Source organism: Planococcus citri, chromosome 3 (assembly GCF_950023065.1).
Source record: "Planococcus citri chromosome 3, ihPlaCitr1.1, whole genome shotgun sequence".
Taxonomy (NCBI): Eukaryota; Metazoa; Arthropoda; class Insecta; order Hemiptera; family Pseudococcidae; genus Planococcus; species Planococcus citri.
Genome location: NC_088679.1, coordinates 74023534 through 74049951, shown reverse-complemented (window position 1 = coordinate 74049951; position 26418 = coordinate 74023534). Strand labels below are relative to the sequence as shown.

The following is a 26418-nucleotide window of genomic DNA, read 5'->3' as shown; positions in this document are numbered from 1 at the left end:
AATATTCATAAATGGCTTCAGAAACCTCAAAAAACATTTTTTTTTGACAACTAACCACCCGTGACCCTACATCGGTAAATTTTAATGAAATAGAAAATTTTTTGAGATTCCACTCAAACTTCTAGGTCTAGATACGAAATAGAATTTTAATATTTGAGTAAAATGAATTCTAGTGTCATGTTAAATCTCGTTCATTTTCAATCAATTTTCGAATTCCTGTTTCACATCATTCTACCTTTCACGAAATACGAATCGTTGGTTTAGTGCATCAAAGTTCTTATCTTCGATCCTCATCAGCTAGAGCGATAAGATAAGGCGTCCCGAACAATGTGTGGGTTTTTCGTTCGCAAATATTATTTCATTTCAATTTCATGTCCGTAACTAATCGTACTTGTAGTTCTCGGTTGAGGTTGATCATTATCGAAATTCGTACTTCGTAGAAGAAATCGCATCGTGAAATGTTGTTGTTTCGAGAAAGCGTACACGTCGAGAAGTGTACGAATACGAAACCTTCTTGTATGACTTCTCCGGTTCTTGGCTCGTGGATTTTTGAAGTTTTTTTTTTTTTTTTTCGATGATCGAATCAAATGCCGTCGTAGTTTTGTCTAAATTTCATTCGCGAACCGTTTGTGTGAAATTTTTCGCGATTTTTCGAGGGTTGGGCGAAAAATTCGCGTTGATTTACTCGTATTTACGGCTTCGTGCGGTAAATTAAGGTGTAGGTATGGTTCGGTTCCGAGAATGAAGGTGTTGAGGAGTTTTTCCAGGTATCAATTTTGATGTCTGGTCTGGTGAGTGTTTTCTTCAATATTTTACTTAAATGTGGTATCATTTTAGTGTATTTGGTGACTGGTTAGGTCATAATTTGGTACGAATAAAATACGAATTGTTAGGTAGGTAGGTAGTCTTATTGTTAGTTTTGGTCATTTACTAAGACATTTTGACGGATTCTCTTGTTAGAGTCAGTTCCGTCCAGTTTACGTTCAAGTTTGATTTTGATTCGAATCTGAACCACGTTCGATCATGATCAGTAACATTTGCTACACTCAACCCCCTATTTAAGGTGATTGCTCAGACACAATATTTATTTAATGGATTTGTATACGTATGTACATACCTACGTATGTAGTTTGTTCTGGACTCTCCCCAGTCCCTTCACTCCAAATGTATATTTACTCAAGCTGGCCAACAGCATAATGGAATCCTAGTGCCCCTTAAATGTGATTTTTTTTTTTTTTGTTGAAAATTTGGCTCAAAATTTGTTACACATATGTCAGCATTAAGTCGTAGACCCAAAAAAATCCTAAAATTTGCATAAAGAAGTTTGCTTCACGTCAATGGAACCAAATTTCACCACAAAAAAAAAACAGCTAGCACAATAGGGCGCAGTTGAATTTTGAAACAATCCACCTCCCCCCTCTCAAATTAAAATCGATTAAAAATGAGTTTTTACGGAAGGAGGTCTAGCGTCCAATCAAAATGGATTACAATTTTGCGAAAAATTCAAGTATGTATTTCAAAAAGATTTTTTATTGTTATTGAGAATTTTTCAAGATTATTCAACGCAGGATTCGGTCGTGATTTTTTAGGAATTTTTTCAAAAGTTACAATCATGCAAACTGTTTAAATCGGTTGAAATTCTGTGAAAAATGCAAATATTTCGACGAAAACGTTTTTAGAACAATTTCAAGAATTTCGATAAGGTACCTAGGCACCAAAATGGAGTCACGACTTTTGTGAATTTTGAAAATTGATATGAGACGTACTTATCAAAATCGATTAATACTTTGCAAAGAATCCAAATTAATGTTTCGATTAAAATGTTTTTTTTTTGTACATTTTTGAACAATTATTTCTAGCTGAAAATTGAATCGATTTTCTGAATAACTATGTATTTGAAAAATGACCTTACAACGTATTGAAATAAGTTGAAATGTTCGAAAAATTCAAATAGTTCGAGGAAAAGGTTTATAAGCTTTTTTTTGAAGAATTTCAACTTCTAAATGGGGTTTTGACTTTCGGAAAATTTAAAAATGGGGTCATTCAATCCATTAAAATGGGGTAAAATTTCCATCAAAATTTTTTTTTGCACTTTTGAAGAATTCTGAGCCCAAAATTGAGTCAATTTCTCCGGTAATTGTTCTTCAAGAGAGATAATTTTCAAAGTTTAGATATGTATTTCAATGAAAATGCTTGTTGGCCTGGCTCATAATCCTGGGAATTCTCAAGAAAAAGTGTCGTGCAATCTATCACAATAAATGTTGAAATTTCGCAAAGAATTCGTCTATATTTCGACGAAAATGTTTAATGAGCAATTTTGAAGGATTTTTGGGCCAAAATTGGGCCATGATTTTCAGGATTGAAAAGAAAAGTTCCCCATGTGATGTGACCTATCGAAATGAGACGAAATTTTAAGAGGATGTCAATAATTTCTGTCAAAAAGTATTTCATTTATTTGTGTGATTTTCCACCAAGTTATTGACATTGTAATTTTAGGAGTTTTTTTTGAATGGGATGTTATATTACTTGATTTTATAATTTGTAACAAGATTCCAAAGCATTTCCAATACCAAATAAACGTGATAATTTTTCAAAAACGATGAAAAAAAAATGTTTGATGAAAGTTTTAGATTTTCTTCCGAGATTGCAACCAATTTTGATAGGGAGCATAGCATTTTGTCTAAATTCTGAAAAATCATATCATTAACCAAAGTTTGGGTTTTAAAATCTTCGAAAATTCCCCCCAAAAAAGTTTTGAAACAGGTACGTGTTTGATTTTCTGTAGTTTTTAACCTATTTTTGATGATTCACGACTCTTTTTTCAAAGGCCTCGGAATTCATAACCCAATCTTAAGGTCAAAATTGTTCAAAAAGTACTCGAAATAATTTTAATGGGAAATTTCCATTTTCCCACATTTTTTTCAATTTGATGGATGGCATTGCTCCTTATCTTTGGGCTCAAAATTCTTCAAAAACGTTCGAAAAAACATTTTTTAAAAACCAGTTTTGGGCTCGAAATTCTTTAAAAATGCTCAAAAACATTTTCGTTGAAATATTTGAATTTCTCACGTAAGGCCAAACGTGTACAAGTGGGGTGAATTTGCCCCCAAGAGTTTCAGGGTTTATATTTGCATGGATGGTGGGTACCATTGAGCACCCTCGCTCCATCAGGAAAGTTTCAGACCCTCCCCCCATAACCTTCCATTTTTCAGATATTCTCCCTTTTCTAAATGTATTATAAAATTCATTTTTTCAGCTCCATGTGAGCCGATTTCCTCAATTTTTTAGTAGGTACGTTGTAGACATCTATAGGTATACTAGAGGTATACTAGAGGTATTCCCATGACAATTTTCACCCCCCTCCCTAACACATATTTTCCCCTCGAAATGGAGTTTTTTTTTTAGCTTTGTTTATCTGCTTCAGCGATATGACCATGATTCGGCACAAGAATGAGAATAGTATTTTCAAGTACGTTTTTGACCCTTAAAAAACATAAATATTTTTTTCAACGAAAAAAATTCGAGGTGGGCCATGATCAAAAATTGGAAAAACTTACAGAGGGGGGGGGGTAAAAAGGTTTCTGATGTAAATGATTGATTTTGGTAAACGAAGCATTGCTTTCATATGAATCGACCCCCCTCCCCCCGGCTGAACACGAATATGACGCCTAAACTCTCGTCCAAACCCTTCCAGTGCCTCTGCCCCCACCTCAATTTTCGCTATAGTAATTGATGAGCTATTTTCATAATATTTGTATCGTTTTCGTATGAATCGACCCCCCCCCCCCAACGTGAATATGACATCTAATTTTATGCTAATTTCAATCCATCCCCTTTTTAGACCACGCAAATTCACCCTATACTTATATAGGTATCTACTTATGGCCTTTTAACCCATTTTGATTGATTGGAAGCCTGGAAAAGGTCTCTTTCGAATAACTAATTCTTCATTTTTACTCGAAATTGTAGGGACTCTTCAAAAAATCAAAATTCGTCTGCTCCCTATTTTTCGAGTCGTTTTTTATATGAATTTTTTGGGCCCCTGACTTGATAACTCCTGCATAACCATTCTTGAACTACATTTGCCCAAAAATCACCCTTGAGGGACTCATATATCGTTCCATCGTGCAACTGATTAGCTAAAATACACAATAACATGTACTCGGATTGAAGGGAGTGTTCAGTACTAGCCCATAAAATGTTTTTGGCTCCGGTCACCAGTTATTATTGGTATCATATCTCCCACAGTTAAAAAAATTGGCTCGTGATTAAAAGTGAAAAAATTGCTCATTATGTGGCCTCTCTATGGCATAATTGGGTATCATTTTTTACATCGTAAAATATACAGTGTATCTCTTGGTAGAGGTATCATGTTATTTTCTGGTGGCTGTTAAAAGTTATTATTAATTTGCCTTTGCGTGCGTGTTTTTTACTCACTTCTGTGAAAAAGGTCTTCGATACACGTTAAAATTATCATTTTTAGTATCAAAATGACTTTCGAAGAACAACGTGTGATGAAAAAATACTCGCACGAGGACTTTTTTTCCACATTAAAAATTTTCTCGACAAGAATTGTTCGTAGCCAAAAAAAAAAGAAAGAAAAAAATGAGCTAAAATTTGATGAAATTTGTAATTAAAAGAGTTCCGAATAAACTTGCACCCATTTTCGAATACGCTGGCAAAATATATACGTAGGTAGTTAACGTCGCATCGCGTCGTCGTGTAAAGAGATATCAAGGCACGCGTTTGAATAATTCCTCGTCGTGTAAAATTACTACGTACTACGCGAATACGTGAAATTTTTCTCTACACTTTTGAAAAACGTAATCCACGTGACTGACGTATAATTTGAAAAGTGGCTCGGTTCGACTCGCGACTCGACGTCGTAGCATAAAATTCGGTATTCGTAAATTCATCAAAATGCTGTAAAACTTTTTGAAGTTTAGTATAACTCAGCCAAGGACAAGGTTTATATTATTCGAACGCATCGTGGGCTTTGAATTTTCCCGCATAATATACCTACCCCATAAGATACCTTACCTACCTACCGAGAGACGAGACGAGTTCGAGGATGGGGAACAAACAGCTTCGGCCTGGGAATAGGCTGCCTTTATAAATGTAGGTAATACTTAACTACCTATTACTTAGCTCATCTATGTGTACTTATTAGGTACCTACCTTGTCAAAGTGCTGGAGAATTTTTTTACCTCAGGGCTCGACGAGCAACCTACGCACCTGTTTTTACTCAGGGAATAAAATTGACAAAGTTAACGAATTCTTCGGTGGAATGCGTATACGAAGATGGCAACAGCTACAGCAACAGCAATGGCTGGGGAACTGTGGATAGGGGGGATGAAGAGGTATAACATAATCAATTTGCGAAATTCCGCAAATAACAGTTCTCTTTGCGCGCCTCGAGCTTACAGCTCCAAGCTCCGGCAAACGATGAACGGAACGTCTTCAACATTTATTTACATTTTCCTTCCTAAACGATTAGAATTTATTAAACATCCTGTATAAATAAACGTTTCGCACGCAAAGGATATACGTTCGCACTACATTACGTGTGTCCTGGAGAACCCTCCTGTACCCCGGTAGCCTTCAGTCGTTCACCCTCGAATACGTACGTAGGATAGCTAATGTGTACCTTTCGTCACCGCGAAAAGAGACGCTGCTCAGACCTTGGTGAAAATTCCGTTCGTCGTCGGCTGCTGTTTGTATACGAGTACCTTTTTCCATGCTGTCGCGAGAAGTCATCCTCTTTATCAATCTCCTATACCTATATGGTAAATATGAATGGTGATGAAGGCTGCGATGTGGATTTATTTGCCATGGTGTGGTTATTTATGGTTATATACCTACGATGTGTGGTAGTTAAATGCAACGTTCGTTGGTGAGTTTGTACTTTTTTTCACAGGAAAAGGTTCGAAGTTTGTTTCGTTGAGGATTATTTGTCAGTTAATGAACAATTCAATAGTGTTTTGAAGAAAAAAGCTTGCATAGGGTCGTTAAATGTGCGATAATTTTGAAAATGAAACTTTTTAATCTTAGATAAACCTTATTTTCAGTCCCCTAAATCAATTAGAAATGGCTTTGAACCGTTTTTGGAGCAGTTCCGGAGCCTCCAAGAGATTTTTGGCCGGCCTCCAGTGACATTTTAGAAATTCCAGTTCCCCAAAAAACACCAGGAAATCTGATCAAATTATTAGTTAATTGACCGATCACACGTCATTTAAAATTAATTTCGTTACATTTTATTCCTTTTTTTTTTTTTTGGAAATTTGGAATTTCCAAATTGTTGCTGGAGCCTCGAAATCGCTTGAAAACACTTTTAACTCAGCACGTTGAAATTAGGTTGTATTTGGTGAAATTTTTATGGAAATTTCAACTTTAGAAAATCTACTGGAGACTCCAGAACTGCTCAAATTAGTTCGAACTCATTTATAATCCATTTGAGAGGTCAGAAATAGGGTATTCATCAACAAAATTTGAGCTTTATAGGACAATTTGGCAAAATTTTGATTTTTTTCATGCTTTGAGCTCAAATTTTACTTTTAATAATTCAGAAAAATTCAAAAATGCACTTCAGCATCTGAAATTTATCTGCAGTTTGGATACTTATCTCTCTTCTGAAGTAATATTCATGTCCAGCACCTTCAAAAATATGTCGTTCAATTCATCTAACTTTCCATTTCATTTTGGGGGGAGGGGGGGATTTTGAATTTTTACCCAAATTGGAAGAGGGTGGCCACTTTATTCTTAGAAATCCTCATCTCAAAAACAAAATTCTTCGAAAAAGTAGGTATCAAAAGTAACGTCTGTGGCAATTTTTGGAATTTTTTTATTAGCTTCGCGCTTACAGCATCTTCTTGAAAATTGGGTCTTCATTATAAAATTTTCAACTGAAAGATTGAACTTTTAAAAACTTTTATGAATGTTTCTGTATCAAATTTTAACCAGTTTTAAAACGATGAAAAAATATTACTGACCACCACTAAACATTGGGGAAAATGAATGGAGCCCCTCCTCTCCAATCCCTCCTCGTTGGGGCTCGAGTGAAACCGATGGTGTGTTAAAGAGGCTTGACAGACAGACGACCTTGAGAGGCCATACTGACGGGTCAATGACCTTAAGGAGGCCAAACAGGCAGACAGGTCATCTGGGGAAACCAGACAGACAGGTGACTGATCAGGCAGCCGACCTTAAGAGGTCAGATAAGCAGAAAAATGACCTTGAAAGTCTAGACACATGGGTCAACGGCCTTAAGAAGCCAAACAGACGACCTTGGAAAGCCAGAAGTATGGGTCAATGACCTTTAAGAGGCCAAAAAGACCGGTGAATGATCAGGCAACCAACCTTAAGATGTCAGATAGGCAGAAAAATGACATTGAGATGCTAGACACATGGGTCAATGACCTTAAGAAGTCAGCCAGATGACCTTGAGAAGCCAGAATCATGGGTCAATGACCTTTAAGAGGCCAGCCAGACATGTGAATGATCAGGCAGCCGACCTTGAAATGTCAGATAGGCAGAAAAATGACATTTAGAAGCTAGATAAACGGGTCAACGACCCTAAGAAGCCTAACAGACGACCTTGAAAAGCCAGAAGCATGGGTCAATGACCCTTAAGAGGCCAGACAGACATGTGAATGATCAGACAGCCGACCTTAAGATGTCAGATAGGCAGAAAAATGACATTTAGAGGCTAGACAAACGGGTCAACGACCTTAAGAAACCTAACATACGACCTTGAGAGGCCAGAAGCATGGGCCAATGACCTTCAAGAGGCGAAATAGGCATACATGTCATCTGGGAAAACCAAAACAGACGGGTGAATAATCAGGTAGCCGACCTTGAGAGGTCAGATAGGCATAAAAATGACCCTGAGAGGCTAGGCACACGGGTCAACGACCTTAAGAAGTCATCCAGACGACCTTGAGAAGATAGAATCATAGGTCAATGACCTTAAAGAACAGACATGCAGACAGATCATCTTAGGAACCCAGACAGACAGGTCAATGTCCCTAAGATGGCAGGCAGATGGCCTTTAGAATCCAGACACATGGGTCAATGACCTTGAGAAGACAGGTAGGCAAACATACCTACAGCATTGGAAAGCCATACCGACAGGTTATTGACCTTAAAAGACCCGTCAGATGGGTCAATGACCCTAAGAAGCTAGAACTGAAATTTCAGCTATCCAAGTCAATTTCTCGATTTTCGGTCTGTTTTTAAAAATCTAAAAATATTGAGAAAAAATTCAGAAATTTTAAAAATTGTCTTGATTTTTTTTGTGATTATGAAATATGTAGATGTTGTAAACAGTGTCTTGCTAAAAATTTCAATCCAAAAATCTCTGTTTTAAAAAAAATGCAGAAAAATGAAATGAAAATAAAACTTTTCATGTTTTGGGAAAAAAATGAACCTGAGTAGATATTTTGAAATTATGAAGAGTGGTAAAGTAAACTGCTGGAAAAAAGTGAAAATAGGTAGGTATTGCAATAAAATGGCTGCTGATATACTACATACAATATCACTGAGAACTCCGACCTCGAGTAGAAAAGAGTTTTAAAAGAATAATGGTGAATCGATTTTTAGCATTTTGGTAAACTGCAAATTATTCACTATTTATGTTAATTTGAAAGCCCGAAGGCTTTTAAACGAGCTTATTTGATAGAAACGATTGGATTTAATCTCATCGAGTTGTTTTTAAAACTTTCCATGACCATCCTGAAATAGCATTACATTGTTTTCTTTCAATGCCAAAAACATTTATTTCTCTACTTATCCCCATCTGCTCCAACCCCCCCCCCTCCACCCCTCTGATACCTACATATGATTTCACTTTTAATAAAATCTACTCTATGTTTCGGTTAATTTCGCTCGTATTTTCTTTCATCAATAATGGAAAAAGTTATAAATTGCATTGGGCATTGCATATAGCCTATAGGGTTACCTGGTGCGAAAAGAATATAGTAAAACTTGACGCATAATTTAGTTCGAAACATTACCTACTCAATCGACTCCTCTCATTATACTCCCTTCAAGATAAATATATTTTTTTACAGCCTCGCTAAACTATAGCAAAAGGGGAAAAGTTTTTCATTTTTTTTTTTTTGGATCTGAAAAAGAAGAAAAAGTCAGTTAATTTCAATATTATTTAAAAATCTCTTAGCGTAACTTATTTCCTTTTTGTCTGCAAAAGGCAGCGAAGCAGCGGAGGAAGGATGGAATGGACGAATTATAAAGTTTATGAGGGACACCGCCACTTACCTTTTTCCGCGACAGTGAAATTATCGAGAAAAATGAAAATCGAAAAGAAATAAATTATTATGGAAAGTAAGCAAAGTTTATTACGATTGCCTCCTTCTGCTTGCTCATCTTCCCTATCATCGTAATGCAAAAAAATGAATTTGTTTTTTCTCTCGTATCCGATGCTCGCAAAATGAGGGAGAGAGAGATAGCTAGAAAAAACGGGAAAGAAATGGTATAATCTAAAATCGAGTCTCATCGTCGACTAAAAATACGCTGGTATCGGTTAGCGAATTGGTAAAAAATATCGAGTCATTGTGGTTTTACAGGCGTGAAATTTGCGGTGGTAGATTTTTTTCGACGTATCTCTGGTTAGAAAAAAAAGTGCTGCACGATGTTAAATAACTGGTTGAAATTTTGCCTCGACTCGGTAAAGTAATTGGAAATTGGAACAGTGAAAAAAATTTATGTGCGGTATTTTCGCGTATATCATTATTTCTTCTTTTTTTTTCTCTCCCTCGTCATATACCAGAGTGGGTTAAATTAATTAACGTATCGATCATAGAGGACGTCATTAACGGCATTAAATGTTTGTTATATCATTAGCGTAGGAAAAAAAAAAACTTTACGGGGTGATTAATTATAATGGTTAATTTTTTGCCGCCGAGCTGATATTCGATTTTGCACGAAATGGGCGTCCGATGTGCGGTAGAATGGAATTCACGCCGTGATGACCTTGATGAGATCGTCATCGGCGACGAGGCGACGACAGCGAGAGCTTTTTAGATGTGAATTGATCTTTTGATGTGCGTTAATTTACGTACGAACATGATTTACCTAGTGGTGTGGCGGATTCTGCGCCAGGAAGTAGATTGATGCAGAAGAATGATAAGTTAGAGTGATTAGAGAAAAAGGGTGTTTATCCCAACCAATGGAGAAATCATTGAATGGGACGAAATTAGAACGGAAGAGAGTACAATAATACTTTTCTGGACAGATTTCAAGAGCTCAAGTTTTGGAAAATTTTTCAACATCAAACTTGGGCTCAAAAAAGCAATAAATCAAAATTTCACTAGATCGAGGTAGACGGGTAAAATTGGGTCAATGCCCTGATTTTGACTCTCAAAATCGATCGAATGTGGTTTCGAGTCATTTTGAACGGATTTTTGAAGTCTCTAGCAGATTTCTGGTCGCTTATAACTTCTACAAAAATTCAGTTATTTCAACTGAAAAAGACGGAATTCAGTTTAATGCCTTGAATTTGACATGATAAGTTTGCTGAAGGTATTAACTGATCGTCAAGTGTATAATTAGACAAATTTTCGGGTATTTTTTGGAGAACTGGAATTTCCAAAAAGTATTTGAAAACTCCAGAATGGCTAAAAATCATCTCCAGTCGACTAGGAATCTTAAAAATAGGAAAAATAAACTGTACACTTTGTTGTTTTTTCTCAACTACCACAACTGGCTAGAGTAAATTTTTTCAACTGCTTGAGTTCATTTGGACAAATTTTAGGGATTTTTTTTCAAAGAACTGGAATTTTTAAAACTTTTTTGGAGACTTAAAAAGGTCTCGAAAATTTTTCCAGCCAACTCAGCATGTCGAAAATACGATATAAGCTTAATTTTAGTCTTTCAACTCAATTATGTGTTGAATTTTGTGGAAATTTCAATTTCCAAGAGTTTGCTGGAAGCTTCATGAACTGCTCAAAATAGCTCGAAACTACTTTCGAACGATTCTAAGGGTGAAAGATATGGTTATATTGACCCATGTACCTGGCGAGGTTGTCTTAGTGCCTGGCTGCATGACGGTTCAAGGTTGTTTGCCTGCATTCTGGCTTCTCAAGGTCAATGACACGTCAATTTGGCCTCTCAAGGTCGTATCTATATTTCTGCCTGACCTCTTGAGTAATTGACATCTGACCAGTCACTTGAGGTCATTGACCTGTCGTGAAGGTTTTCTAAGGTCGTCTGACTATCTTCCTGTCTGGATTCTTAAGGTCATTGGCACATGTGTCTGACCTCTCAAGATCGCCTATTTACCGACCTGACATCATGAGGTAGTTGAGGTCATTGACCCCTATGTCTGATTTCTCAAAGTAGTCTGTCTGGTAGCTTAGGGTCATTAACCTGTTGGTATGTCTTTCTAAGGTCATCTGACCATCTTCTCGTCGGGATTCTTAAGGTCATTGACACATGTATCTGACCTCTCAAGGTCGTCTATCTCCGACCTGCCATCTTGAGGTCATTGACCCATATGACAGATTTGCCAAAGTGGTCTGTCTAGTCTCTTAGGGTCATTGACCTGTTGGTATGTCTTTCTAAGGTCATCTGACCATCTTCTCGTCGGGATTCTTAAGGTCATTGACACATGTATCTGACCTCTCAAGGTCGTCTATCTCCGACCTGACATCTTGAGGTCATTGACCCATGTGACAGATTTGCCAAAGGGGCCTGTCTAGTCTCTAAGGGTCATTGACCTGTTGGCATGTATTTCTAAGGTCGTCTGACCATCTTCTCATCTGGATTCTTCAGGTCATTGGCACATGTGTCTGACCTCTCAAGGTCGCCTATCTACCGACCTGACATCTTGAGGTATTTTTTAGATCATTGACCTCTATGACTGATTTTCCAAAGTGGTCTGTCTGGTCTTTTAGGGTCATTGACCTGTTGGCATGGATTTCTAAGGTCGTCTGACCATCTTCTCGTCTGGATTCTTAAAATCATTGGCACATGTGTCTGACCTCTCAAGGTCGCCTATCTACCGACCTGACATTTTGAGGTAGTTGAGATCATTGACCCCTATGACTGATTTTCCAAAGCGATCTGTCTGGTCTCTTAGGGTCATTGACCTGTTGGTATGGTTTTCTAAGGTCGTCTGACTATCGTCCTGTCTGGATTCTCAAGGTCATCGGCACATGTGTTTGACCTCTGAAGGTCGCCTATCTACCGACCTGACATCTCGAGGTAGTTGAGATCATTGACCCCTATGACTGATTTCCCAAAGTAGTTAGTTTGGTCTCTTAGGGTCATTGACCTGTTGGTGTGGCTTTCTGAGGCCGTCTAACTATCTTCTTGTCTGGATTCTTAAGGTCATTGGCACATATGTCTGACCTCTCAAGGTCGTCTATCTACCAAGCCATAAAGCAGTTAATCGGGAAGCTTGAAGCCCTCGGGCTAAAGCTGAACGAAGCGAAAACCCAACTCACAGTGTTCACAAGGAAAAACGTACCAAACATCGAGATCCTGGTTAACAATCAGGTAGTAAGGCCGTCAAATGAGATGAAGTACCTCGGCATAGTTTTCGATAATCAACTAAGCTTCGTAGCCCACTATGCAGCGATGCATAGCAAGGCGATGAAAGCGATAAACATCATAAACAGACTATTCGGCAGAACCTTCGGCTACGGATATGAAGCTCGTAGGATTATGTCGATGGGCCTGATCAACTCCTTGTTCTACTATGGGGCTGCTGCCCATCATTCCGGTCTTACCCTGAAGAAAAACCAGGATCTACTCGTAAAGGTCCAAAGACTGTACTGTCTGAAGATCATATCAGCATATTCTACAGTGTCAGGAGCGGCTGCTTCGGTTTTGGCCGGGCTGCCGCCACTCGATCTGGCCATAAAGAAAACTGCGATCAAAAGAACCTTGGACATTGAAGTGAGACCACATGCCGCACTCACGAACTTGTACGGCGTGGTCTCGCTGATTTACAAACACCCAACGGATAACAACAAAAACGTTTACAACTACCATGGCGATGTTCTAACTAAAAAACAACTAAGCGCCAAGCTGGATGAAGTAATCACTGAAATCTGGCAGAGGCGATGGGACGAAGATACGACTGGATGGGTGACGCATAAGTGGATCCCGAACATTCAAAAGCGACTCGAGTCCAACCTAATTATAAACTTCTACACCACTCAAGCTCTCACGGAGCACGGATTCTTTTCCTCGTATCTCAAAAGGTTCTTCGTCATCAAGGAGAAACGCTGTCTCTGTGGCAGAGAGCAGACGTTTATACACCTTGGTGAAAAGTGTAAAAACAACCAAGTAACCAGAATAAGAAGAAATTACGATATCGAAATCTATAACACCGAAGAAGAAAACATGAAGCAGATATCCCAGTTCACCGCCGAACTGTTCCGACTCAGGGAGGAACTGAGGTGGAAAGAAGGGGTATCTGTCGCTGAACCTGAAACAGAAATAGAGGAACAAGAAGAGTCTGTCGAGGAGGTGGCAGAAGAACAAGAAGAACAAAGTAACCTTCGACCCGAATGGCTAAACAACACAATCAACGAAGTCACCGTGACTCCTAAGCCCGCAAGAAGACTGCGCTTTCGAAAGGAAGACCTTCAAAGCAGCACATCTTCGTTCCAGTCATCCGAATCGTCGCCCGAAATTCTCAACCAAACCTTCCAAGAATACAGGGGCCCATGGAGTACAGGGACCTCTGTGCAAAAACCGGCGCCCACAATTAACCCCCCCATAAACCCTACCGAAACCAACGAAACAAGAATAAACGTTACAACATCCCAAAATACATACAATCCAACCCCGATAGGTTTCAAATACGTGAATCCGCTGGTAAGCTTTATCAACTCCAGCGACGCGAATAGAAAATACCTTATACCAAGCGGACCAGTACCAAACTATCAGCTATTCCCAGCGACACCAACAAATCAACAACCAATACCCGAAAACGACAGCCAGAAAAGCAGATCCAATGAACCAACCTTGTCTCAATGCGCCTCAAGCACCTTGAGGGCGCTAAGGCTGACAAAAAAGAAAGAGGAGCAACAAACTACCGCAGCGGACCAAGGAAACGCCGACAGCAGAGAGTTAACCCCACAACAACCAACTACCAAGCACATACAGTATACCCCGAACGTTGGAAACCTGACCCTAACGGAAGATGGAATCCAGAGCACTTACGAAGATGCAGCTTGGGCCTCTGAATATGACCGAGATACCAACCCGGAATCCAATGGCGCCATGACGACCGCCGTGTTGATAAGTGCCGAAAGGCATGATGCTTCGCGACCGGTGGTCAGAGAAAATCCAGCGGAGGCCGGGGGCTCAAGGGAGCTGGTTGCCGGAAAAATATACATGCCTCAAGGACCGCACGAAAACACCGAAAAGCTGGAGGACATCTTCCATAGGATAACAACAGTCCAAAAAACCTACGACCATGCTCGAAAACCAACCAAAACAGATAACCCTATTAGCCCCCAATCGATATTAGGAAAATATTTTGACGATATTGACCATCAAAACGATGCCAGTAGGATAGTGGATAGGGCCCTGGAGCAACTACTAGTTAGTGGGCAGTTGGGACACCCTTTCTCTCTACTTTTCTATCACCACAAGTTTATTGAACCAATGCAATACCTAGTCCTTAGGGCAGTCAAAGAGAGGTTTTTTAGACCAGCTGGGCCGGCGGCCGTGGCCACCCTTCTCCCATACAAGGAGTACATGGAAGCTGCACCGTCAACTCCAGCCGAAGTCAAGATCTTGTTAGATAGGAAAGAAAAGGAGCTGAACGAGAAACTCCAGAGGGGAAGCTGGGGGGAGTTAGTAACGACCTCCAACGGAGTCTTCACTCTGGAGGAAATTGAAGAAGACCTTCTAGTATGTTTCCCGGAATACGCACTGGCACATTGTGTCAGTGCGGATTTCGAAATGTCCGCAGGCGTCGCGAAACAGATTACCCGAAAATTTGGCTCCAAAGACGATCTAAAGGGCAGGGGGGCATTGGTCTGGGAAATAGTCGAAATCAAAAAGACAGGTAAACTCAGCGGTAAAAAAGTCGAAAACTACGTTTTATATATGGTTACAAAAGAACGCTACAACCATAAACCAACAGAGAGAGATTTCCTAATTACTCTTAAAAATCTAGTTGTAAAATGTAAAGAACTGAATATTGGAAAGCTGGCTATACCCAGGTTGGGGTGCGGAAGAGACAAGCTGAACTGGGATCTGGTAAGACACTCAATCATTGAGTTCTTTAAGAAATCCCATATCACAGTCAGAGTATGCACCCAATCGCGAAGATAGTGTAGCCAGTGCCATGTGAAGGAACCGAATCCCGAATTAGTCTCTAGATTTAAGATGTAAATATACTTACCTATATACCTTTTTACTTTTATGTTTTTATTTTTCAGTTTTTATCTTACTTTTTTAGTTTTCATTTTATATATTTAATTTGTCAGAGGTGGTTGGTGCCGGTAAATTATAAATAGACACCCTCCACCTTATATCTATGTTTCATGTAAATGTTTGTAATTAGGGTTTCAGATGTAATTTAGTTTGTATAGATATGGCCCAATAAACAAAAATATTTAACGTAAATACTTAATAAATAACTGTAAATATTGTAAACTTTTTCTTTCTTTATATATATTCTTTCTTTTGCTATAAATCCCCATACATTTTTACCCAAACGTAATACAAGAAGCAACCAAAACATCCAGAAGTCGCGATTCAAGACAATCCTGGATTCAAGATATGTAATATTGTATAGAATAGCCTAATCTTAGTATAGAAAATTTAACAATCTTTCATGTGGGCGGTCGGCGAGAAGCAAGCAGCTAGTGCGCTGACCGCCCCACAAATATCCCCATGTACTCACGGCCTTTTATCTAGGGGCCCCAACTTGTTGGGATCACCCCTAGGCGAAATCACTCCCCCTTCAAACTTCCCCCAGAGACGGGTCGGGGGCCTGGTCTGCTGTCAGACAGGTACGCGTGAATAACGACTCCTGGAGCTTGGCAGAGATCGAGCCTTAGGCAACCGCCTAGGGGTCTGGGTCAGGGTGGACGATCCGTCTCACTCTCCCTCCCATTCCCCTTCCCGTCCCTCATCTTAATCTTGGGGTGAAGGTATAACTATAATCTAGGATAATTAAAAATAGTAATATTAGTAGCCTTAAGATTAAGATTGTTTTTCTTTTTAATTAAAATAAACCCTCGGCGCCTAGTGCGACCGGGGTTTAACAAAAAAAAAAAAAAAAAAAAAAACCTGACATATTGAGGTCATTGATCCCTATGACTGATTTTACAAACCTGCCTGTCTGATCTCTTAGGGTCATTGAACGCTCAGTATGACCTCTCAAGGTCGTCTGTCTGGAATCCTAAGGTCATTGACTTACCAAAAACGTTTGCAATTTCTGTAAAAATTTGCTGAAATAAACCTCTTAAAATGATGTAAAAAATACTACCAAAAAAAACATCAAAATTACCAACAAATGAAATCACAGTGAAAATTAACATCAAAGTGCATAAAACATTGTTACAATTTACAAACCTGTTGAAATAATTTTTAAAAAAATCAAAACTACCTAATAAAAATTATTAAAAAAATTAAGCTGTTGTGAAAATTTAAAATTATTGCATAAAAAATGGCTAAAAATCTATCGGATGATATAAAAATAAATAAAATGAAATGAATATCGCTAAAAATTACCAACAAAATTAAATTTTAATAAAATTTGGCATGTTAAAATGATATAAAATATAAATTAAAAAAAAAAACAATTATTTGAAATCACTGTAAATGCTATAGGTGGATAAGTAATGTGAATTTGCCCCCGAGAGCTTCAGGGTTGATATTTGCATGGAAGGTGGGTACTCTGGAGCACCTACCGTAAGGAAAGTTTCAGACCCCCCCATTTTTTGAGAAACCCCCCTCTTCTGAAATAACAATAACAATTTTTTTTTCAGCCCCATGTGAACAAATTTTTTTAATTTTTCAGTATGTTGTAAACATCCATAAGAGACATCCCCACAAAAATTTTCACTCCCCTCCCCCCATATTTTCCTTTCAAAATGGTGTTTTTTAGCTTTGTTTGCCTGTTTTAGCGATGACCGTGATTCGGCACAAAAATGGGAATAGCATTTTTAAGTGTGTTTTTGACCCCTAAAAAACATATATTTTTTCAAAAAAAATTAGAGGTGGACCGTGGTCAAAAATTGAAAAAACTTACAGAGGGGGTAAAAATGGATTCTGGTGTAAATTATTGTTTTTGGTAAACGAGGTGTCGTTTTCATATGAATCGAACCCCCCGAACACGAATATGGCGTCCAATTTTTTATTACCCTCATCCACACCCCTTCAGTGCTCCTGCCCTCACCTCAATTTTTACTACATACCTATATTAGGAGTCGAGCTATTTTCATAATGTTGGTGTCATTTTCATATGAATCGAACACCCCGAAAACGAATATGAAGTCCAATTTTATGCTACCCTAATCCACACCCCTCCAGTGCCTCTGCCCCCAACTAAATTTTCACTAAGTATATTGAAAGTTCAGATTTTTTTATATACCCCGAAAACGAATATGAAGTCCAATTTTATATTACCAATTCCAAGAAGAATTTCCATTTTTTCTCATTCTTACTTTTGTTCCTTGCTGAAAATGTTCTCAGGCTTCATTTTATTTTCAGTAATACGAGTATTCATTTTTCTTTGAGGTTTTTGCTCTTTTTAAAATTTCATAAGACTGAAATCAATTCCAAAAATATTAAACTTTTTTATACATTAAAATCACCTTCTCCCCTCCCCTCCTCTGTCCCCTCCTCTCCAAATCAGTGACATTAGAAACCAGTTTCACTATACATTTCGACGTCAAAAATTCGATGAAAAAAGGCAAAATGTTTTGTAACTCGAAACACTTAATATTCCATTCAAAATGGCACCTATTTAGATCACCCCGAAAGGTAATATATCTTCACGATCGCCAAAGGAGGGCGTCGAAAAAGGCACCTTGTAATTAAAAAGAACACGTGCCGACGACGAAGCATACTCGTATAGTCGCTTTTTCAACCCGCAACTCAGGTGAAGTGAAAAAACGCATTCCCCATAAAGTGTAGGACTGTAGGTAAGGTACACAGGTGAAAAATCCTTCTCCACTGGTGGCTACCTCACCTTCACGTGCCTACGTACCTACCTTACCTTCTAAGTACATTACTTACCTACCTACCAACCCACCCACCTACCTCGGGAATAAAGGAATATATGCACGAAAATAGTGTAGATTATTTTCAATTTATCGTAAATTAAAGTAATTAGGAGACGGAGCAGAGATCTTACCTAACGTTAGGTTCGCAATCACGCAATGGGCCCTTATGCCTTCGTATAATGAACGGCAAAAAGGTGTACACGAAGAACGAATACGACTACGAATCGTGTATAAGGCGTTAAGTATGCTATATACCTTTACCTACCTAATGAGTAGTGAACGTAGGTATATATGCGTAAGTAGTCGAGTAATTACCATTAGAATGGATGGTTATTTTTGTAATTTATTTTTGCTTTTTGTTACCTACCTGTACGTTTACTTATAAGTTTACGAAATACAGAGTTAGTGTAGCAAGTCTCTACGTAGGTATAAGTATATTTGACACGCGTAATGTTTGCCACAAAGAGACTGTCGTATTTTTGAATACCTGAACCTGGGTAATTTGTATACGAAGGAATTCGCAACAACACACGAGGATGCGATTTCAGCCTGAAGGAATAGTTTAAAAAGCACATATGTTTCTTTGTGGATGCTCGAGCAACGACAACAATCGACGAAGACATATTTTTAAATCGCAATCTCGACGAATCACTTTGTTTTTACGCTTCGGGATAAGGTGGTTATGCTGGTACCCGTTTTTGGCTCTTATATGTATATCGTCAAGATACACGTAACACAATTTCCTCAAACTTCTTCAACGCCGATGAAGATCGCGGTTTATTACAGAAGAGCAACGAGAACCCTCGACAATTGATTTTGATACACTCTTGTAAGGTGTGTGTGAGAGTAGAAGATGAAAAGAAATACTCGTATACGAGGAAAGGGGATCGAAAGCTGGTATAAATGTCTCAAAAGATGCAGCTCATCGTGATTTTCAACTTATTCCAATACACAGTCGAATAAGATACAGGTTGAAACAAAGAACAAGAGAAACAAACGAGAGACGATTGTCGCTAAAAAAAAATTTTACACTTTTTTATATAGAAAATACTCGCAACACGAAGGCCGAAGGGATAAGGATTTTTTTTTTGCTGTTTTTCTTTACCTATACTTACTCTATAAGTAATAGTAGCACTCGAGAAAAATAAAGTAATGAATTATCCGGCGTAGTTTAGCCCGTAGAGTGTTTTGTCTCGTGTTTTCTCTTCTCATCATTTTTTTCTTCTTTTCTTAGTTTTTTATTTTTTTTTCTCACTCCTCTCATCCGATACAAAATCGTAAAAATAAAATGCAAGCTTTTCTTTTTGCACGAATACAAGCATCAGCGACGAAGACGACTGCTATACTCGTTCTCCCCCTACCTACTCTATATAGGACGTAGAAAGATACTAAATTACGAATATTTTTAAAATAAAAACAAACTTTTGTAAATTTCATTTGATATTATTAAAGTTGCGAAAATTGTTGCAAATTTTAACGAAGTAAAAAAGTTTGCGTTTTTACGCAAATTTATGGTGTATGTCTACTTGATAAGTTTCATTACGGTATGTTTTCTTCTCTCGTGTTTTTTTCCTGCTCGCTTTCCTCGTGTTGCACAGATGGAAAACTGTGTAAGACGATGGATGAGGGTGACCCGATCGGTGTGTTTTATCGCTTTAAAATAAAGTTTTTATCGTCGAAATGAGAAAATTTTTTTTTCTTCGTCGGAGGAAGAAATATGAATTTGTCGAGACGCGGACGAGTTTTGAGCTGATTATGAGCAGATATTCGTCGAGGTGGTAAATTGACTACTGCTGCGTCGAGTTTGCGAGATTTAGGCCTGTACGAGAGAATGGAAGAGTTGGAGATGTTTTGTATACTTCTTAGGTATGCGTTTTTTTTTTTTTTGTATTCGTGTGAGTGTTGTGTGATTGGAAAACTTGCAGGAAATCTCGACAATTGGTTTATTTTCTTGATTCTTCACCATTTGTAAAAATATCAAGAATTATTTTAATTATAAACTTCGATTGAAGGAGGAACTTTGAAACTTGCCTACTTTGATCGATCTGGAATTTGGTTCACCAAGCTTTGAAATCGAGTTTTGGGGGTTTGAAGTTGATTTTTTGATTTTTAGTGAATCTTTGAATTTTCATTTCTAAATTCAAGTTTTTGAAACCCCAATTTTGTACTGTATTTTTCAGACACCCTATGAAGTGAAATGAAATGTAGAATAATTTAATAATTTTAAAAATTGTGTTAGAAATTGATGATACGAAGGTATGATAGAGCCAACTCCTCCATATAATTATGTGCAACTTTGCAATAGAGGGGAATTTCAATGTGAGACACCCCCCCCCCATGTGATACTTTTCATAAATGCCTTGTGTAGGAATTATGTAATCTTATTAGCAATTAATTGAAAATGAATTTTGTTTATTTGTTTCAGGTGAGTAATGAATTTTAAACAAGATATTTAAATATAAGAAGAACAAAAAAAGTATGTAGTACATTTTTTACTATTTATTAGTTAATTAGGTATTCGTCCAAGTTAAACTACCTACTCATCCTATTCCAAATTTTCAACTTATTCTCTCCAGAGTACCTGTCAAATGTGAATACTATGAAGACTTGCAAAAATTTCCAACCACAGGTGAATTTTCTTTCAAACTGTTTTGAAATTTCTTCTTCTTCGTTTTCTTCATTTAAAAAAAAGCTGTAGGAAAAATGTTTACCTATAAATAAATAAAATAATTTAAAATTTTGACATTTTAGGTGGTTTCAAAATAATGAAAATAGATCGAAAATCAAATTTTACAATTTACAGTGTAAAAATTACTTTTGCGATATTTTTGCGTTCACCTCTCCTTCAAGTTTTCGTTTTTTGGCGGGTGGGGTGGAGGGAGGGAAGAATCTATGGAAATTTTAGGTTAGATATAAGTATCGATTTGGTTCAAGTGGTTTCAAGCCCTAACGAATTGTTTATGTGGAAAATTGGTTCATTTTTTGATGAATCTCTATTCGCGAACGAATTCATTCATTTTTTTGGTGAACCATTCGCGAACGAATTCATTCATTTTTCTAGTGAATCATTCGCGAACTAATTGATTCATTTTTTAGTGAATCATTCGCGAACGAACTGATTTATTTTTTAGTGAATCATTCGCGAACTAATTGATTCATTTTTTAGTGAATCATTCGCGAACGAACTGATTCATTTTTTTGTGAATCATTCGCGAACGAACTGATTCATTTTTTAGTGAATCATTCGCGAAAGAACTGATTCATTTTTTGATGAATCTCGTTAACAAACGAATTCATTAATTTTTTTAGTGAACCGTTTGCGAACGAATTAATTCATTTTTAGATGAATCTCGTTCACGAATGAATTGATTCATTTTTTTGGTGAATCGTTCGCGAACGAATTGATTCATTTTTTTAGTGAATCATTCGCGAACTAATTGATTCATTTTTTAGTGAATCATTCGCGAACGAATTGATTCATTTTTAGTGAATTGTTCACGAACGAATTGATTCATTTGGTGTGAATCGTTCACGAACGATTAAAAAAATTAATCATTTCATTTATAAATGATTCGTTTGAAAATTCATTGTTATCTAGTATGGAATAAAGGCACGTATCAATAAAAATTGTCAGAAAGAAAGGGACCGATTCTTGCTAAAATTGTAAATCTTGTTTTTTGCCAAAAGTATACAAGAATTCTCGCTTTATTGCGAAATTGAGACATCTTGCTTGCTCTTTTAGATCAGAAATTGCCATAAATTACCCACAGTCTCGTTTTTCATCAAAAAGTCGCAAATGCCTCAACTCTAAGGCTTGCTTCATAGTTCTCGTTTTTTTTATTTTGTTTTTTATTTTTAAGCAAAATTAGCCAGTAAGAAGTCTATATTACGTAAAAGCCTCTTTTTTTTGCCTGAAATTGTCTAAAAAACAAATAATTTTCAATACTCAAGTTTTGCTTTTTCCTAAAGTTGTTGAAAATTTTCTTTTCTCAAAAACTGATGACAATTTTTCTGCAATTTTGCAAAAATTTTCCCTAAGCAGGTATTACTTTTTTCCAAAAATTGCTGAACATTTTTTTTTTTGTTTGCTAAAATTGTCGAAGTGTCACTTTTTGCCAGAAACTACAGGAATTTATCACCTTGTTATAAAAAAATTGCCCAAAAGTCTCTCGTTTTTTTTTTCAAAAAGCCATCAAATTTTCTGAAAATTGAAAACCAGAATTCTGTTTTTTTTGTGATTTTTTTTACACATAAAATACATTTTGTCACTTTTTCTGATATTTTTTGGTGACTTTTTCGAGCTTTTTTGGTTAGGTACTAAAGTTGATGTGTTTTTTTTTTTTTTTTTTTTGGAGAAAATTGAGTACGAGCTTGCGTGAGATGTTTTGAATCCACTTGATCCACTAGTTCTCATCTATTTTTTTTCAACCTTGACTTTTCAAAAAATTCTTGAAAGCTTCAATTTTTGTTTTGTTTTTTTTTTTCAAATTTGAAGTCCTTTGTGCGTTTACGTATTCTCACTTTGTGTGGATTAATTTACTTCTCTTCTCTTTTGGAATGGAAATTGCTAGAAAACTGTTGAAAGTGATTTTGTTTTACTACTTTTCAAGTCATACCTACCTAAATTTTCCCCAGCTTTTGTCTTCGTTTCACTGGAGGAGTTCTGAAATTCTAATAATCATATTTGCGAGGAAAGAAAAATTAAATAGAGAAGTACATAATTCTAAAACTTTATCAAATTAAGCTTCTGAAAATTTGACAGTTGCATCAGATTCAGATAAGGTATTATTCATCAGCCAAATTGAAAATTTTTAAATTCACAAAAACTGATAGATTGTATGTAATTTATAGTCTCAGTCGTGAAATTTAACATTATGATGGTGTTTTATCACAACCTCCATTTCTTAGGGACTATTTGAAAATTTTGTTTCAAACAATTTCTTCAAGATGTCATGTTTGTATGTATAGGTATGTAATTGGCCAATATAGGTAACATGCGAGAATAACTATCCCCTCCCCTTCTCTTCTCCAAATTTATTCCCAATATTTTATTGTATGTAGAAAAAAATCGAAATTGTAAAGAAAATTTGAAAAAAAAAGAAATCAGTTGAAAGAATTTTTTGAAAAAGGAGGGGGAAGGGGAGGCTTTTTTGATTCTGCTGGAGGTTGCTTGCTAAATCCGTTATTTCTTGCAATAGTTGAGAGAATCGTACTCTATGTAACAGCAATGCAATCCATCTCCGATTTTTTATGGTCCTCCGGGCCGGATTTCATTTATGATGTCATCAGCAATTTGTATCTACTTAAGCTGATGATTTTTTCTGAGGGTGGATCGCGAAAAAAATGTAAGAGGATTTTGACAAAATTCTAATGAAAAGACATTCATTCTGTGTTGAAAGTCACCCAGAAAAAGTTTTCACTCTTCGAAAAGTTTTTTTTTTGTTTTGAAAAAATCATGTTTTTTTTACTGTGGCCTCTACCCAATATATTGTTTGGAAAAATGAAGCAGTCCCAAACGATTGGATCTACTTGAGATTGTGCGTCGACTTGAGCTATTAACACCAAAATCTCAAACCTCTTTTAGGATTCCACTGAACGGTTAAAAATTTGAGTTAAATTCATGCTTTGAATTCTTTTTTCTCAAAATATTTCATATTAATCAACCAAAAACATGGGATGATATTATTTTTTAAACGGGAGGAATATTTTGAAACAAAGTCGTGCCAATTTTTTTTTTTTTGTAATTATACCTAACCGATTTCAAAAAATTGAAAAAAATATGTAGGTAAGTACTCGTAGATAATTTTTCACATTTTTTTCTCGAAATGGAATTTTGATCAAGCTCTCTGTGAAGTCCTTGTGGTTCTTTCCGGGTACATTTTTTGAATTCAAACAAATGGTTCCAGTTGCAGCTTTTTCACCTCCACATGCAGAGATGGAGACATTGTGTTTTTCTCATTTGTTGGATAAATTAAGACGAATCGAATGGCCCGTGGTCAAAAAATGACATTCTTTTGTTCAAGTTTACCTACTGCAATTACTTCGACAGCTTTTTCTCTTTTTTCCGCCAATTTTCCACACCCCTTCTGCTCGAACTGAAACATCATTCCCAGTACATCGATATTCGATACCTATTATTGTGTTATTGTAGGTACATATTTCGTATTTGGAACACATTCCACGAAACATCTGATTATCAGTCCAGGCTGCGTGTACGGTCACGGGCTACCTTTCAAATCTCGAGGAGGAAAAAAAAGGGGCCAAGGCGTGGTAGGTAAAAACTAAAACAATTCCGTAGTAAAAAAAAAAAAAAGGTGAGGGGGCAATGGCATTGACCGCTACTAAAAACCTACATTATTTTTTATACTCACTCGAACAAAAAGGAAATAGTTTCGCATTTTTATAACGCGCTGAAACGTTCTAGTTACTTAATAATTATTACGTTTTATTCGACGATAAGATTATACCGCTCGAGTTTTTTTCTTTTTTTCTACAATCTATATCGATTCGAGCTCGCACACAGAATTAACATTTTTCTCTCTCTCGCTCTCTCAGCACACGGGGGTCTTTCTTGTTCTCGAGTAAATTTCGCTTTCTTTTTTTTCTTCTTCTCTCTTTTATTTATATATACAGCCGCGAGAGGGGGTTGAAGGGCGAAGGGAGGTGTGTGAGTCGGTAACCGAGTTTCGGCAAATTAAATTCCTTTAACTTTTAAATCACGCACTCGTATAGCGTGACTGAAAAATATATGTTTCGTCTTTCCTTCATCGTTGTTGCGCGGCTCCGAATCGTGGAGTTTTCTTTTCTCTCTTCCTCTTCCTCTTCGTCACTTTTTCTTATATATATACCGCTATATGTATTTCCCAAAAGGTAAATACGAGTACGACGGGTACGATCGAACACCAAATTACGAATCCTATATAACCATATAGGTACCGGAGACGTTCTCGTTTCAAATAAACCGATAGGTAGCCTTTATTTCTCACCAGAACGAAAAGAAGAAGAGATGCCTATATAGCTGACGAATCTCGCAATGTCAATTATTCGACTGTCTCACAGTGTCTCACGATCGTGAAGTATCTACATTTATATATACTTACGTATACGTCCGACGATGGACACGAGAAAGCCATGACCATCGTACGATTAAATATTTAAAATATACCTTCCCTTCCTACATATATAACCAGCACATGAGGAGGGAAAAAAAAGGTCCTTGCAGAGATTCACTCTAACAAGACTGGCTGGTGAGAGGAAACGTTCATCTTCTATCACCTCTCTCCTCATTTCTTCTTGCACAGCCCTTCCTACACACTATACCTCTATTAAACTGAATTGTCGTCGTCGTTATTCTACGTGTTGACAGATGTCCTTTCTCGATAACCTAAATTCAACCCTTTTGTAAACAATCCATATATAGCAAACAAGCTGACTAATGATTTTATGAATTTTACGTCTCTAGCTATCTTTTTTTTTTTGTGCCTTGTATGTATAACTATAGGTATCTATCGTCGTCGCTATTCTTTTTTCCTTTTTCTACGTGTATTGATTTTTTTTCCATCTTTTTTTCTCTCCTCATTTCGAGGATAACGCGATCCGTGTGATAGTGAGAGGGGGAGGGGGAGGGGGAAAGGAGACGAGAGACAGCGTTAAAGTAAACCTCGAGAAAAGATTACTACGAAACCGGAAAAAGTGAAATTGCATCGTTTTATCAATAGGTCTACCCGTTTCGTTGCCTTATATGTATTTCCACCTTTTACCCCGTTGTGTACCTTTCCTTATACACCAAAATGCCATCACATTTCAAACTCTTCGCCGGTATGCTGACACATATATCGCTGTCTTCGTCGAGCTCTCTATACGATATATATACGACGACAATAATAAGGCACCATGGCATCGTAGGTAGTGGAGTGTGTAGTGTACCCGTTCACGTTAATCAAAACTTGAACAAAGTCTCGATAAAAGCCCTCGTTTTCTTTTTTCTTTCCACTTTTTCTATTTTTATAAAAATCGCCCGCGTAATTCAACAGTTTTCACGCACGTTGGTATTACTTATTATTGTTATAACGTTGCCTATGAGGTCTAGGTGTAGGGTTTATAGGGGAGCTTTTTCCAATCGAAATAGACGCCGATGGTGGCATTATCCCTGATCCTATCGTACTAACAAAGAATGGAGAAAATTTACTCGTGCAAAAAATCT

General features: G+C 37.1%; 1 long non-coding RNA gene across 1 annotated transcript in view; it reads left to right on the top strand.

Moving 5' to 3' along the window:
* The first annotated feature begins 322 nt into the window (after positions 1–322).
* LOC135839107 (uncharacterized) overlaps positions 323–26418 on the top strand; it is a 52829-nt gene continuing 26733 nt past the window's right edge. Inside the window, exon 1 of the long non-coding RNA XR_010557539.1 lies at positions 323–791. This is a non-coding gene — a long non-coding RNA (uncharacterized LOC135839107). The remainder of the gene's footprint in view (positions 792–26418) is intronic.